Below are 14,525 nucleotides of genomic sequence, written 5' to 3'. Positions count from 1 at the left end.
AAGCTCACAGGAAGCAAAACGAACAATTTTGATTGTGCAATGCAGCTACATAGAGGGCAAATCTTTGCAGCAAGTTTCTCTGATAAAGACCCAAGTAACAATAGCCATAAGAAAAAAATATTCCAGTTCACCAATAATTACAGAAATGGAAAATTTAAGTAATTCTAAGGTACCATATCACACCTATCACACTAATCTGCACAACAGACTAAGCTGACAAAAAATAAAACAAATACTGTGGGAAAATAAGAATAGTGAAACATTCTTGGTGGAAATATGAACTCATCTAGGCATTCTGGAAAGCTAACTGGAACTATACCCCCAAAAGCTACTAAACTGGATATATTATTTGATCTAGGGATATTCCTATAAGGTCTATCAATATTACCAAAGATATCAGAAAAGGAGGAAACAAACCCTTGTGAACAAAAATATTTGTAGTAGTTCTTTTCATGATGCAATAAATTGGGGATTGAGGGGATGCCCATCAACTGGGAAATGATTAAGTTGTTACATATATGTGAGAAAATACTACTACACCATAAGAAATGAGGAAGGGTAAAGTTTCAGACAAATATAAGGAGATTTATATGGATTATGAAAGTTGAGAAGAACCAGGAGAATAATTTACACAATAAAAGCAATTCTATGAAGACAAACAACTTGGAAAGATTTAGGAAGTCTGATAAATACAATGTGTGATGAACTTGAGTACAAAAGGAATTTACGCTGCTTGCCCATACAATACAAAGCAAGGGACAGTGGAGAGAGTGACACAGAGAGAGAATAGATTAGGTTCATAAGACACAATGATTAATAACTAAAGTAACTGAGTGTTTGATAAATTCAAAAACTCCACCTTCTGGGATAAGAACTCACTATTTGACAAAAGTTGCTAAGAAAACTAGAAAGTAGCAGAAAGTAGCTCCTAATAGTAGCTAGGAAAACTAGAAAATCTGCCTAGCAGAAACTAGGCACTGACTGGAGAGGGCCAGAACTCTGAAAAGATATACTTAAGATACTGACAGCAGGGTACTTATAGCATTTATTTATCATGATTGATGAGATAATGACTATCTAGTTAAGCACATATTTAGTGTAATATGGTGATGTAATGGCTATAGTTGGCTCATGTTCAGTGTGCTGTAGTGATTAAATACTGAGGTATTTAAGGACTGAGAGATTCAGAGGAGACACAGAAGACTCTCAGCCACAGACACAAAAAAGTCTCAAACACAGACCCAGAGAAGATTCGAGATCCATCTTTGACCAGCCTCGTGATGGCTCTCCTGCCTTCATCACTTCTCCAACTAAAGACCAAGGCCTGTCCTGAGACAGGCATTACAATGACCAACATCTAACACCCTATATACAGGTAAGGTCAAAATAGGTTCAGGATTTAGACATAAAGGGTGATATTATAAGTAAATTAGAACAAGGGATAGTTTACCTCTCAGATCTGTGGAGAAGGAAGCAATTTATGGCCAAAGAAGAACTAGAGAATATTATGAAATGCAAAATGGACAACTTTGATTACATTAAATTAAAAAGGTTTTGTATAAACAAAACCAATGCAGCCAAGATTAGAAAGGAAACAGAAAGCTGGGAAATTTTACTAGGAATGCAGTGTTTAAAGGCCTCATTTCTAAAATATAGAGAGAACTGACTCAAATTTATAAGAAATAAGCCATCCCCTAACTGATAAATGGAAAAATTTTCAGATGAAGAAATTAAAAGTCATTTCTACTCATATGAAAAAAATGCTCTAAATCCCACTATTGATTAGAGAAATAAAAATTAACAAGACAAAAAAAAAGATAATGATAAATGTTGGATAAATGAAAATTAGAACATTGATACATTTTTGGTGTAATTATGAACTGAACTAACCATTCTAGAGAACAATTTGGAACTAAACCTAAAGAATTATCAAACTGTGGGTATGCCCTTTGATACAGCAGTATGTGTGTACTGGGTTTGTATCTCAAAGAGATTATAAAAGATGGAGAAGGACCCACAAGTGCAAAAAATGTTTGTAGCAGCCCTTTTTGTAATGACAAGGTACTACAAATTGAATGGCTGTCCATCAGCTGGGGAATGGCTAATTAAGTTATTATGGTATATGAATGTAATGGAATATTATTGTTCTCTATATGAATAATGCCAGTATATTAAACTGTGAACTTTCATTATGAAAATTTTAAAGTGTATTCTTAAATTTACCATGACAGTAAAACCATCCCTTTTGAATTTCCTTCTATATTATGTTATTTTCAAGTATTTTCTTGATGCATTTTTCTTCCTCTCCCCTCCCTCATTCTTATATTACCCATTCATCTTCTCTCCTCTCCCCAACTGAATCTCTCCCTTGAACCACCCTTGAACCAATTACCAAAGTCAAGGAAACAAAACACTATACTGACTCTATTGGAAAAAACTGGTCTCTTTTTGCACTGGATTTAAAGTAAGAAAACATCATTCATTCTTACCAATCTACTGTTCACTTGCCAAATTTGCCTGTTTTCTTAAAACTACAGAATGAACCACATGAATTCCAAACTGCAGATATTAACACGTATCATACAGAAATAGCCTGACACCATTAAATAATTGGTTCCAGAGAAACATAATGTGGCTCATAGTCAAGGAACTACTGCACAATCAGTCAGGTTATTACAGAAGTCAGAGTTTCTGATAGTACTAAATGGTCATAAAGTAATTCACAAATTATCTAAGTCTCAGTTTCCTCCTTTGTAAAAATGATAGAGGTAGACTCAGTGGCCAATGAAGTATCTTCTAGCTCTTGATATGTGGTCCTATTGTTCTCCTAAATCCAGTATTCTTTCTATTATATTCTTCAATCTAATATGATTTATTTCAGTTTACTTTATTCTTACACTGAAAATCAACTTTTAAGGGAAAATTCTTTCTCTAATCCTCATATTCCTTAAAAGCAATAAATATTTATTAAATACCTACTAAGTGCCAAGCATTGTCCTAAGTGCTGGAGGTAAGAAGAAAAAAAAATCACTCTCAAGGAGTGACAATACAGAAAAAGGTGAGAGGAGAGATGAGATGAAATCCAGCAGGTGGAAAATTTGTAAAATGAAGTAGAGCTGCATTCTATCCTATAAAATGAGCTTTAAAACAACCAGCCTACCTTAATAATGAGTACCTTATATAGGTCAGTTTCTTCATGTGAAAATGAGGTGTACTGGATTAGATGGTTAAAATTTCTTTCTGCTAAAAAATTTTAAGATCCTAAACCAAACAATGAGAATTATACAATTCTCATTCTAAAATAAATGGAAGCAATCAGCACAGCCAGTATAAATTCTTGGTAAAGGTGCCTAGTTTTCAACGAAATACCGCAGCGGTGACCCAAGCCACCCAAGTCAAGATTCCTGAGGAGGCTTAGAAAAGTGTATTCCCCAAAATAATCTCTATTTATGGCTATAGCATAGGAACAGTTACTTGGACATTGGTATACAAAAGAAATTGTTAATGGATAACAAAACTGCCTCTACCAATGCAAGTCCATCCACATCTTCAATGACACTTTCAATACTTTCTCATTAAGTGATATGTCCAGTAGATATCAGAGGCAGAACTTAAATCCAGGTCTTCATGGTTTTCAGTATCAGCTCCAGACATTATGCCATAATACTTGTGTAAAAATAACAAAATAGTATGGGAAAAGGGGGCAATCATACTTCTGTATGGTTATTTTAAGGCAATGACTATTAGTTATCGAGTACCTACGATTGATAATTCAGAGACAGTGAAGAATATTTAAATAAAAATGGGCACTGAAAATTTTTAACAATGTAAGTAAAAACTGGGAAGCCATGGAAATGGGATCAATAGACAAAAAATATAGGCACTGTTTTACTTTCTGTTTCCTTGCGCTAATATAAAGAATAACTCCACTCATTATCATTCATCCTATATAGACAGGTACTTTCTCAATTAGTGACTACTTGAAAAAGCTATCTTTATTAAGACAGCAGACATAATGAATAAAAATCAATTCTTACAAACTAAACTTCCTTCTAGTCATATGGTTTAGAAAGTAAAGAGTGGCTACCAGTTAATTATTAAAATTATATAGAATAAGAGAAAACAGAAATAAAAATTCATTAATTTAAGGATTTTGAGAGAAGGGACATTAGGAATTATCTCCACAAAAGACACAAGAAAGCAATCTAATCTCTTCTTGAAAACTCCTATTTGTCTGACTATACTTCCTCCATCATACACTTACAAGACTTATTTTATTTTTTGAAATCATATCAGGATTTTCCAATTAACTATTAAATTTCAACTTATTAGACTTAGTCCATCAATTCTAACTCAAGATTTTTTTCAATCCTGATGCAGAAATCATTATTAACTCTCCTTTTTTGGATTCCTGTTTTCTGCAAAGCATGGCAACTAAACCTCATGATAAACAATGGTAGGGCAAACAAAAAAATGGTAGGGGGAAAAACAAGCCCTGGGGCAATCTCTTCAAGATGACAAACTAAATGATGGTATTTAATACAGTCATTCAAATAGTTCTGAATCCACCTAAGTGCATTATGACTTAACCCATATATCAATCTCAAAAATCAACTAATCTAATACTACCATTTTACAGATAAGAAAAGTGAAGTTTAATCTGTTAAATGATTTAGATAAGAATATATGACTATCTTTGACTCACCACTATCTATACCCAGAGTTGCCAAGGTAATCTGATGACCAGGTAAAAAAATTGTTGAGAAACCTAGCTCTCAAAAATAACTTAGTATAAGGGGGAATTGGGGGGGGGGGGGGGGGGGGAGAGAAGGGAGAGGAGGGGAAAGTACAGAACCAGAATCTAGATGAAAAACTATTAAACAGTCAAAAGTAAGCATCTCCATTAAATTCAGATATGCAGAATGATAAAAATCAACAGTGCTCTGTCAAATGGATTACACCAGAAAAGTCAAGGGAACTGTTAAGTTGGAGAGAAAGGCCAAAGACAGAAAATATGAGAAAAGAGAAAATACCCAAACCAAAACCCATAAAGCAACATTACAGAAAATATTAAGTAAAATTTAGCAAATGCTACAAGATAGAGTAAGACAAAGACTGGTTTTATACCAGATTGGTTCAATATTAAAGAAAAAAACTATAAAACTGATTGACTATAATAATTACACAAACAATAAAAAATCTCAATAATATCAATGAATGCAGAACAATATTGACAAAAAAAAAAAAAAACACAGCACTTCTGGCTTTATGTTAAGAATACTGAAAAATACAGAACTAGCCAAACAACTCATAATATAAGCATTAGTGGAATACTTTTGTGCCACTGGAAATGATAAAAGAAGAGGTTCAGAAAAACATAGGAAGACTTGCATGAATTGATACAGAATAAAATATAGAACCAGAAGAACAAAACCTATAGTACATAGTGAGGTGGATGCCTGAATAGAGGCAGACAATCTAGGTCCCTTAGAACTCTGGCGGGGAAGGGAGGAGGAGGGAGAAAGAGAAGAGGGTAGAAATATCACTCTTAAAAAAAAGAAAAAGAAAAAACAGTAAAAAACCACCATCAACAACAGAAACTACCATATCTTCTACCTCAGAAGTAAGAATTCAGCCAAAAGCCAACAGGAAGTAAGAAAGAAGACTACTACAGTCATCATTCTAAAAAGCAACAGCATTCAATAGATATTCATTCGTGTTTTCATATAGGATCTTTCTTTATATGTGTAAGTGTCCTTTTTTTTGGTAGTTACTAAATTCAAAATAAACTATAAACATACTGTTAAAAAGCACAGGAACAAATAAAATGTTTATTAATATAGTAAATAGTATCTAGATTAAACCAAAAGCAAGCCATTTCTATAATAATGAAACAGAGAGAAGAGTATGGGGCTAATAAGACTAACAGAATGAATGGTTTTTTGAAGATGAGAGAAACATGGGGCATGTTTGTAGGTAGTGGAGAAGTAATCAGTAGAAGGAAGAAATTAAAAATTAGTGAAAGAAGAGGGATGATAAAAGCAGCAATCTACCAGAGAATGAAAAATAGTATATACTTGAATACATAAAGAGTTTTGCCTGGGGAAGAATAATGTCTGCTTCGCTGAGGATTGCATCTGAGTTATATGAGATAAAGAGAGAAGAGGAAGTTCACAGCTTCATTTGTTTCAGTGAAATATAAACCAAAACCAGCTGTGAGGGTAAAGAGAGGAAGAGAAACACAAAGTCTGAGAATGGATGAAAAGGTATGGAAAAGACATTGTGGCGAGTAGTATAGTGAATCTATTAACTAAGTATAAAAAGACTGCTCTGCTGCAGTAAGAGCCCATCTGAAATTATATAACATAAATTTGTTATGAGCCTAATCAGCTATAGTTTGTTATATTCTCCAACTCCATTCAACAATAGGTTAAGTAGAAGCAACTAACATTTAGATAAAGCTCTGCAATTTGTAGAATAAAATACATATACCTCAGCAGCAGATGCTGGGAATAATCCAAGACTGAGCTTTGTCAAGAAGAGACAGGTTAAGAGGATAAAGAGGTATGAAAATTGAGAACTGAGCACAGAGTAGGAATGAAATAGTTCACCAAAGAGTGAAAAAAAAAGGGGGGGGGGGGGGGGGGGGAGGGAATGTGACTAGTGTAAGACTAATATGATCTGGCAAAGAACTAAGGGGCAGAGGAATTAAAAGTGATGGCAAGCATAAAGAACAACTTTAGCTGTTTGAAGGCTATAAGAATTGGAATGACAACAAGTAAATTTATCAGATAAACCTAAAGACTCCAGCTACTGTGGTAAAAATTCACACGTTACAAAACTTGTAAGGAAAAGTAGAAAGCAATCTGGGACAAATTAGTATAATCCAACATTTTGTGCCATACATTAAGGCAAACTCCAAATTGAGACAACTATGACACATAAAGGATGACATCACAAATTATAAGAGCAAGGAAGAAATTACCTTTTAGATTTATTAAAAGCAGAGTTTGTGATGAAACAAGTGATAAATTAAGACAGACTATTTTAATGATAAAGTCTAAAAGCTTTTGCACAAAACCAATGCAATTAATATTAGAAGGCATATAAATGGTTAACTAGGAAAAAATCTTTTCAGCAAGTTTCTCAGATAAAGCTCATATCCAAAATAAGTTAGGAATTCATTCAATATTAAGAACCATTCCTCAGCACAAACTGTCCAAACATCTAATAGGTAGCTTTCAAAGGAAGAGAGCCAAACTATCAAACAACAAGAAAATTCTCCAAATCATTAATATTTTTAAAAATGCAAATTAAAAGAGACCGAGGCTCTCATTAGATTGAAAATATCACTCCCCCAAAAAAATAATGACGGTTGGCCAATAAAGGGAAAACAGATATACTAAAACATTGCTGGTGGAATTGTCAAGTGGTCTACTCATTTATGACCAACAGTTTTAAACAATGCTTTGAAAGTCAAAAAATTGTGAGAGACTCAGTTCCTCATTTGTTAGACTACTTTTCTACCTCAACTTAAAGAACTTTTCTGGTAATCTTCATTTTTGCTGCATCTTCCCTCAATTGGTGAATTCTTTAAAAACGTTACTGGAAAAGTATCTTTCACAGTTATGTTCATCTTTTTTACTTAGCACAATTCCTAATTTTCCAGACTGCTTTTGTACCTTGCCCTTTTTTTGGCTCCATTTTTTGTCTTTTCTTCCAAAATTAGAATGTAAGCTCCTTGAGAGCCGAGACTTTTTAAATTTTTTTTTTATTTTGGATGTGACTGTAAAATTTGTGTATTGTATTTTTAGCACAGTATCTGTTATATTGTAAGCATTTATCATACTAATGCTTTAGCTAGCCAGTTCCTTCCTGAAGGACATCAAAGAAAGAGTAAAAAATTTTCACATGTAAAAAATTATTTATAGCAGTTCTTGTAGATTGTGAGCTCCTTGCTAACAGGAACTGTCTTTTTATCTTTATATCTTCAGAATTTATTAGTGCCTAGCATATAGCAGGCACTTGAAAATGGTTGACTAACCAGTACTAAAGAAGTGGAAATTAACAAGGTGATCAACTATAAAGAAACTGATAAAAAAAAATTATGGCTGTCATGGAATATTATTGCAACATAAAAAACTGACATGGATAGTTCGAGAGAAACCTGTGAAGACCTGTATGAATTGATAAAAAATTAGTTCGCCTAATTATTTAAACTAGAAGAACAATGTAAACAAAAGCAATTGCATTATAAAGAAAAAGAACTTTGAAAGCCTCAAAAATACTCATTAATGCAAAAATGAATCTAGAAAACTGATAATGAAGAAGCATTCTACTCATCTCTTGACAGAAAAGTGATGCATGACATACAACATTTTTAGACACAACTAACATGGAAATTTTTTTTCTTCACTGTGCATGTTTGGTTGTTTTTTAAAACAAAAGCTTACAAATTTTTCTCTTCCCCTTCCCTCCAACAGTAAGCAATCCAATAAAGGCCAAATATGCAATTCTTCTAAATACATTTCCATACTCATCATGCTGTGCAAGAAAAATCAGATCAAAAAGGGAAAAAAAAAAAAAACACAATAAAAACAAGCAAACACCATCACCACCACCACCACCACCACCACCACCACCACAACAACAACAAAATGAAAATAATATGCTGTAATCCATATTCAGTCTACATAGTTCTTTCTCTGGATGCATGGTACTTTCTATCACAGGTCTACAGGAACCAAAGAGCTTTGTTTTTCATTACAATGGAAATTAATGGTCAAGAAGTAGTTTTAAGGAAGGAGAAGGGTACTAAAGAATTTTTCTTTAAGTGCAGAGAAAAGAAAAAAATAATAAAAAGCTTAGAAAAAAGGAAAATAGCATAGACAAGTAGGGAAGCTCTGAAAATTAATGATTAAACTCATTATATGCTTGACATATCCATTTTATTTGCTTATTCTTAAAAGCATCTTAAAAAAATTAAAGACGACATTTGAGTGACCAAATAACAAAACATACAAAAAATTGTATGAATACATCTACAAAACATTCTTTATAGAAAAAGTCAGGTTTAAACAATTAGAAATATAGTAAGTGTTCAGTTGAACTATGCCAAAATAATAAAAATGATAATGCTATCAAATTACACCTTAAGATTTAAAAAATAATGAAATTAATCTGGAAGAAAAAGTCAAGATTAGAAAAAGAAATAAAAAAAGGTGGGAAGAAAGGGCACCTAATAATACTAAATCTCAAACATTACTAACAAAGCAATACTTATTATCACATCTAATACTGGATTTTTAAAAAATACATAAACTGCTAAGTGTAACAGGTTAGGTACACAAGAACCAGAAGCAACTGAATATAATAACATAGTTTCAAATAAATCCAGAGTCCAACCTCTTGGGTAAACTCTGTTGGGAAAATTGGCATACAATATAGCAAAATCTGTCGGAAAAATTGGTATACAATATGGCAGACACTTGGTTTCAACTAGCATCTCATACACATGATGCAATGCTTTAAATGAACTCAAAACAGGGTATAAAAGGTCATAGAAGAAATGCAGCCAAAATAGCAGAGTAGCAGGAATAAGTACAGATGATTCCCACCACTTAACTCTTACAACCAAAGCTAGAAAATTTACCAGACTGAACCCTTATCAGGAATTCCAAGGAAAAAAAACGATCATTTTCTAGCTCAGGTTGGCACAAAGAAACAAAAAGATCTAGAGAAAAATCGACTCTACAAAGCTTTCTGACAAAAGAAGAGGCAGTACACCAAGGCAAGAAGTCTCAAGATCAGAAGAGAGTGATCTTTTATAAACATCTTTACGCATGTAAAGGGGGAGGTGGAGGAGGAAGAGGAAAAGGGTAGATTTAGAGTGAAGTTCCAGGGTAAGGAAGGCTTATGGGCTTTAGTTTGCATACCAAGCAAAAGATCAGTTCAAAACCAAGTAGTGACTATGTGGCTCTCATACTAAGGGCAGAGCAGGGTCTCAGCTTCAGCTTAACCCAAGCTAAAGCCAGTAGAAAAATACCAGGGCAAAAATTCCAGACTTAAGGAGAACCTACAGTTCTATAAACCGAAGTGAGTTATAATGGCTGAGATGAGCAGCAATCTACTAAAACTCCAAACTGCACAAATCCACAGGTCTGTTTGCTCAGATCATACCAAAAGAGCAACAATTAGTTGTCCAGAATCACACCACTTTGGTACTACTGAAAATTGGTAAATCCTCAGCTTAAGCTGTTTTAAAGATAATAGAATAATACAACACTCAATCCCCACTCTTCCAACCCAAGAAACCAGCAGAACCAGTTCACTTTATCTACAAAAGTGTGCAGAGCCCAAACTTAACAAATTCTTAATTCAGGATGCAGATTTAACAAATGAAAAATCAAAAAAAGAATTCTTTCAGAAAAAGCCATTATAGTGATGGGACATTCAAGAAAACACACACACACACACACACACACACACACACACACACACACACACACCCCCAAAATACCTACAAACAAAGCCTCAAAATAAAAGTTTGAGCACAAGCACAACTGGAATTCTTATTAAGATACAGAGACAGAATATTTTTAAGAATTAAAAAAAAATTTGTTTTAAACCAAATGTAAGCATTAAAAATTTTTTACTTGGTTGGAGGGAAGAATGAAAACTAAATTAGAAAAAATTAGAAAGGGAATTAGCAACTTTGAAGGGGATGGGCAGAAACTAATTAAGGCCATCTCTCCCTACAGTGGGATAAAGCCAAACCAGAGACACACAATCAGCCAATCCCAAAGCCCCATCAAAGAAGCTACTCTGGTTGTTGGCATTTGTGTGGTAGATTCTGGATGTGAAGAAGCTGATAGAACAAGCAGTTGCAAAAAATACTATAGACATGAAGTGTGCCATAGACTTGTCTAGAAAACATTCACAAAGAAATTTGTATCAATAAAATGTTAAACTATGTCAAGATAAAAGACAATATTCATTCTATTTTGAATACTGCAGTAGTAAGAACTCTGAATCAAAACAGACCTGATATAGATATAGTTGAATAAGATGCTTATAAATTCTTCTATCAACTTAAAGCAGAGAGCATGTATTTTCACAGTATTGGAAAACCCTAAGGGATATTTTGCCAAAAAATAAACTCTTAATAGACAAAATAATCTCAAAATCTCTAATTTTGTCTTAGGCAACAGTATTCTGGCATAATAACTGTCTTTACTGAACAAGATTTGTAGCACTCTATCAGTTTCCTAGTATATGTTAAATACAATATATGTATATGTATCCATACAATTATTTTGCTGCACAAGAATCAGACTTTGAAATAATGTACAATTAACCTATGAAGGAAATCAAAAATGCAAGCGGACAAAAACAGAGGGACTGGAAATGCTATGTAGTGGTGGAACTCATCTTTCTCCAAAAATATTCCCTTCCTCATATTTCACATCTTTCCTCAATACCTGACACATGGACTACTGAAATGGCCTGCTGATCGAACAACTAGCCTCAAATCCCTCTCCGCTCTAATCCATCCTCAATTCAGTCACTAAAGTGATTTTCCTAAAAATGCAATCATGTCACTGTCCCCCCCCACTACTTCCCCTTACTCCTTGTCGATGAACTTTAATGACTCCTTACTGCCTACAGGATCAAATATAAAATGTTTGTTTAGGATTCGAAGTCCTTCATAACACAGCCTCTTCCTGTCTTTCCTCTCTTCTTAGTACCTTACTCCTCAACACCTACACTTCCATCCAATGACTGACAGCCTAGTTATTCCACAAACAAGACATTCTATCTCTCAGTTTCTGACATTTATTTTCTCTAGCTATCCTCTCAGCCTGGAATACTTTCTCCTTTCCCCTCCTCCCCTCAACTACTCACCTTCTCAGCTTCTTTAAATCCCAACTAAAATTCAATCTTCTATAGGAAGACTTTCCTAATTTCCCTTAATTCTAGTACTTTCCCTCCTTTAATATTTCTATTTATCCTGTATATTAGCTTCTTTTGTATAAATTTATGTATTTTTTTCCCTGACAGATTGTGAGCTCCTTGAGAGCAGGGACTGTCTTTTGCTTCTTTTTGTGCCCCTAGCATTTAGCACATTGCCTGGGACAAAATAACCTCTTAATAAACAGTGATTACTAAGTGATAATATAGGGCTCCCCTTCCCTCATTCATAGATAGGTCTTTCTTTGTGAGACACTAAAGGGATCAATTTCTTCCAAGCTGGATGCCCCAGAACAGTTACTTGGCATGCCAGGCTCTTCACATTTGCCCCAGCAGCATTTACTTAAGAGCATGACATGGTTCTTTACCAAAATGGAAGCTGACAAGCGCCATCATTGTCTGAAGTAAACTTTTCAAAAACTAGGCTGTCACTGGAAGAAGAATCAGGCTACAGTATCAACAAATAAAGACAAAACAATAAACTGACTTTTAAAATAAATTGTAGAAATGGATGAGATTTCAGTGGACTTCAGACTATCAAAGGGGGTGGGGGCTGAAGTTGTTAAGGCACTTCCCAAAAAGTAAAGAAGGTTGAATGATGTTGTGACAGCCAATATATAAAGTATGGCCAACATCATTCAGTGAAATTAATTTCATTCTTACTCTTAAATTTTCAAAAGTATCTTCTTTGGTTTTGTGTAAACCAGTCTAGCCATTTTAATCTATTCAAGCTAACAAAATGTACTTGCTGAAACTATCAAAATTAAAAACCAATAACAACATAGCTTAGCATAAAAGGTACAAAACCTTATTGGGGGGGAGGGGGAATCACAAATTTAAAACAGCTGCTAATGGCTCCATTAGACAAGAAGTATTACAGTAAAAATAAAAACTGAAAAAATATCTTAATAATTTTTAAAACTTTTGAAGTCAAGAGAATGTTAAAAATAGTTGAAACATATAATACCTGAAGAAGTGACCTCAGACATAAATAGGGATTTGTAACACAGAATCAAAAAAATGTTTTTAAATGAATAAAATAAAATATAATGGATTACAAAAGGAATCCATTATACTGAAATAAATTTTTCCCCCAAAGTTCACACACTCCAGGTTAAGAATCCCTAATCCTAATCCAATGGTCATCTAAGATCTTTTTCAAAGATCATAAATAGGAAAAAGGGGGAGAAGGGGAGAGGAGGAGTTAGAAGTTGGGGAGTGGCCTTTCTACATTCTAAGGCAGCCCATTCCACTTTTATTTTAATACATCCTCAGTTTTCAACACTCTAAGCCATGATATTGTATTTTTTTTTTAAATTGGATAAACAAAACATATTAGTATATTCTATTTCCTGGTTGTAGAAGTCGAGGTAAACAGAAGTTAAAGTTAATATATACTATGATTAGAACTTAAATATTCTGACTTTTAGGTTAATGATTTTTCCATCACCATTAGGCCAATTTAATAAAATATAATAACAAGTTATTAATTCTCACAAAAGTAGAAAATTTATTACTTAATGTACAATAAACATAAAACAGTCAAATCACTAAGTGTGACCAATGGCTCTTGGTGATATGCAATTTTCTGCTATTCAGCACAAAAAGCGTTGGTAAATACTACAAATAGTCACACACAAAAATCAAGATACTACCACCAGGCTGATTTCATTTAGTTACCTGACTTCTGTGTGCTGTAACTCTTGGCTACATCAGTTGGCCATATATGAAATCCAAAAGAGAAGATAACTTTGGCCTGTCGCTGAACCTAAAATAAAAGAAAAATAATTGAATTTGATGCAAAGATTGTTGGCAATTTTAAATTCTAATCACTACCTCTCATTTGCTGGTCGTATACATATATTTACTTATTATAAATATATAGTAGATAATGAAATTCTACTGATTAGATTACAAGTCTTATCAACAATCAACTATTTATTAAGCACCTATTATATTGTCAAGTACAGTGCTACACACTGGTAATTTAAAAAAAAAAGTCAAATGATAGTACGGGCCCTTAAGGAACTCACAATATAAAGGGAAACTGAGGGAGGTAGAAGAGAACAGCATGCTTTAATTCAAGAAGACAGACTATCTGCGAAATGATGAGATAGCTGTCCTGAACTATCTCCTTTTAAAAAAAGGAGCTCTCATTTACCTGATAGCCTTTCAACAGAAAACTCCAAGGGCAGAGGAGATCATAAGGAGCTGCAAGATTCACAATTCTTGCAGGATGATGAGTGTCTAGAGATTTTGATGAAACTGAGAAATGCAGTTCAATAGAAGATGTTACTAGTATTTGGATACTAGTTCCTATTCCTAAATTAAGTCCAGATGTGATCTTAGGCAGGTCACTTATATTCTCTGGGACTGGGTTTCCAGATATATTAAGTATGGGACTTGCCTTCAATAATAAAAAAGCTTTCTCCCAACACAGATATATAATCAATAAAAGTATTTATTAACAATACTTGTTTTTACAAATGGAAGAAATGGGATTCGGGGGTATTGAAGAACTTGCCTATGGAACACATGACTTAAGTCCTACAAGT

The 14,525-nt window shown here is 33.7% G+C and overlaps 1 protein-coding gene across 1 annotated transcript in view; it reads right to left on the bottom strand.

Annotated features, from left to right (window-relative positions):
* GATAD2A (GATA zinc finger domain containing 2A) overlaps nt 1-14,525 on the bottom strand; it is a 199,704-nt gene that overhangs the window by 127,544 nt on the left and 57,635 nt on the right. Inside the window, exon 2 of the mRNA XM_051971999.1 lies at nt 13,651-13,738. The gene's annotated coding sequence lies outside the window, so the exon portion shown is untranslated. The remainder of the gene's footprint in view (nt 1-13,650; nt 13,739-14,525) is intronic.

This window comes from Antechinus flavipes, chromosome 1 (assembly GCF_016432865.1).
Source record: "Antechinus flavipes isolate AdamAnt ecotype Samford, QLD, Australia chromosome 1, AdamAnt_v2, whole genome shotgun sequence".
Lineage (NCBI taxonomy): Eukaryota > Metazoa > Chordata > Mammalia > Dasyuromorphia > Dasyuridae > Antechinus > Antechinus flavipes.
Note: the sequence above shows the minus strand (reverse complement) of the source record. Positions and strands in the feature narration are given on the sequence as shown.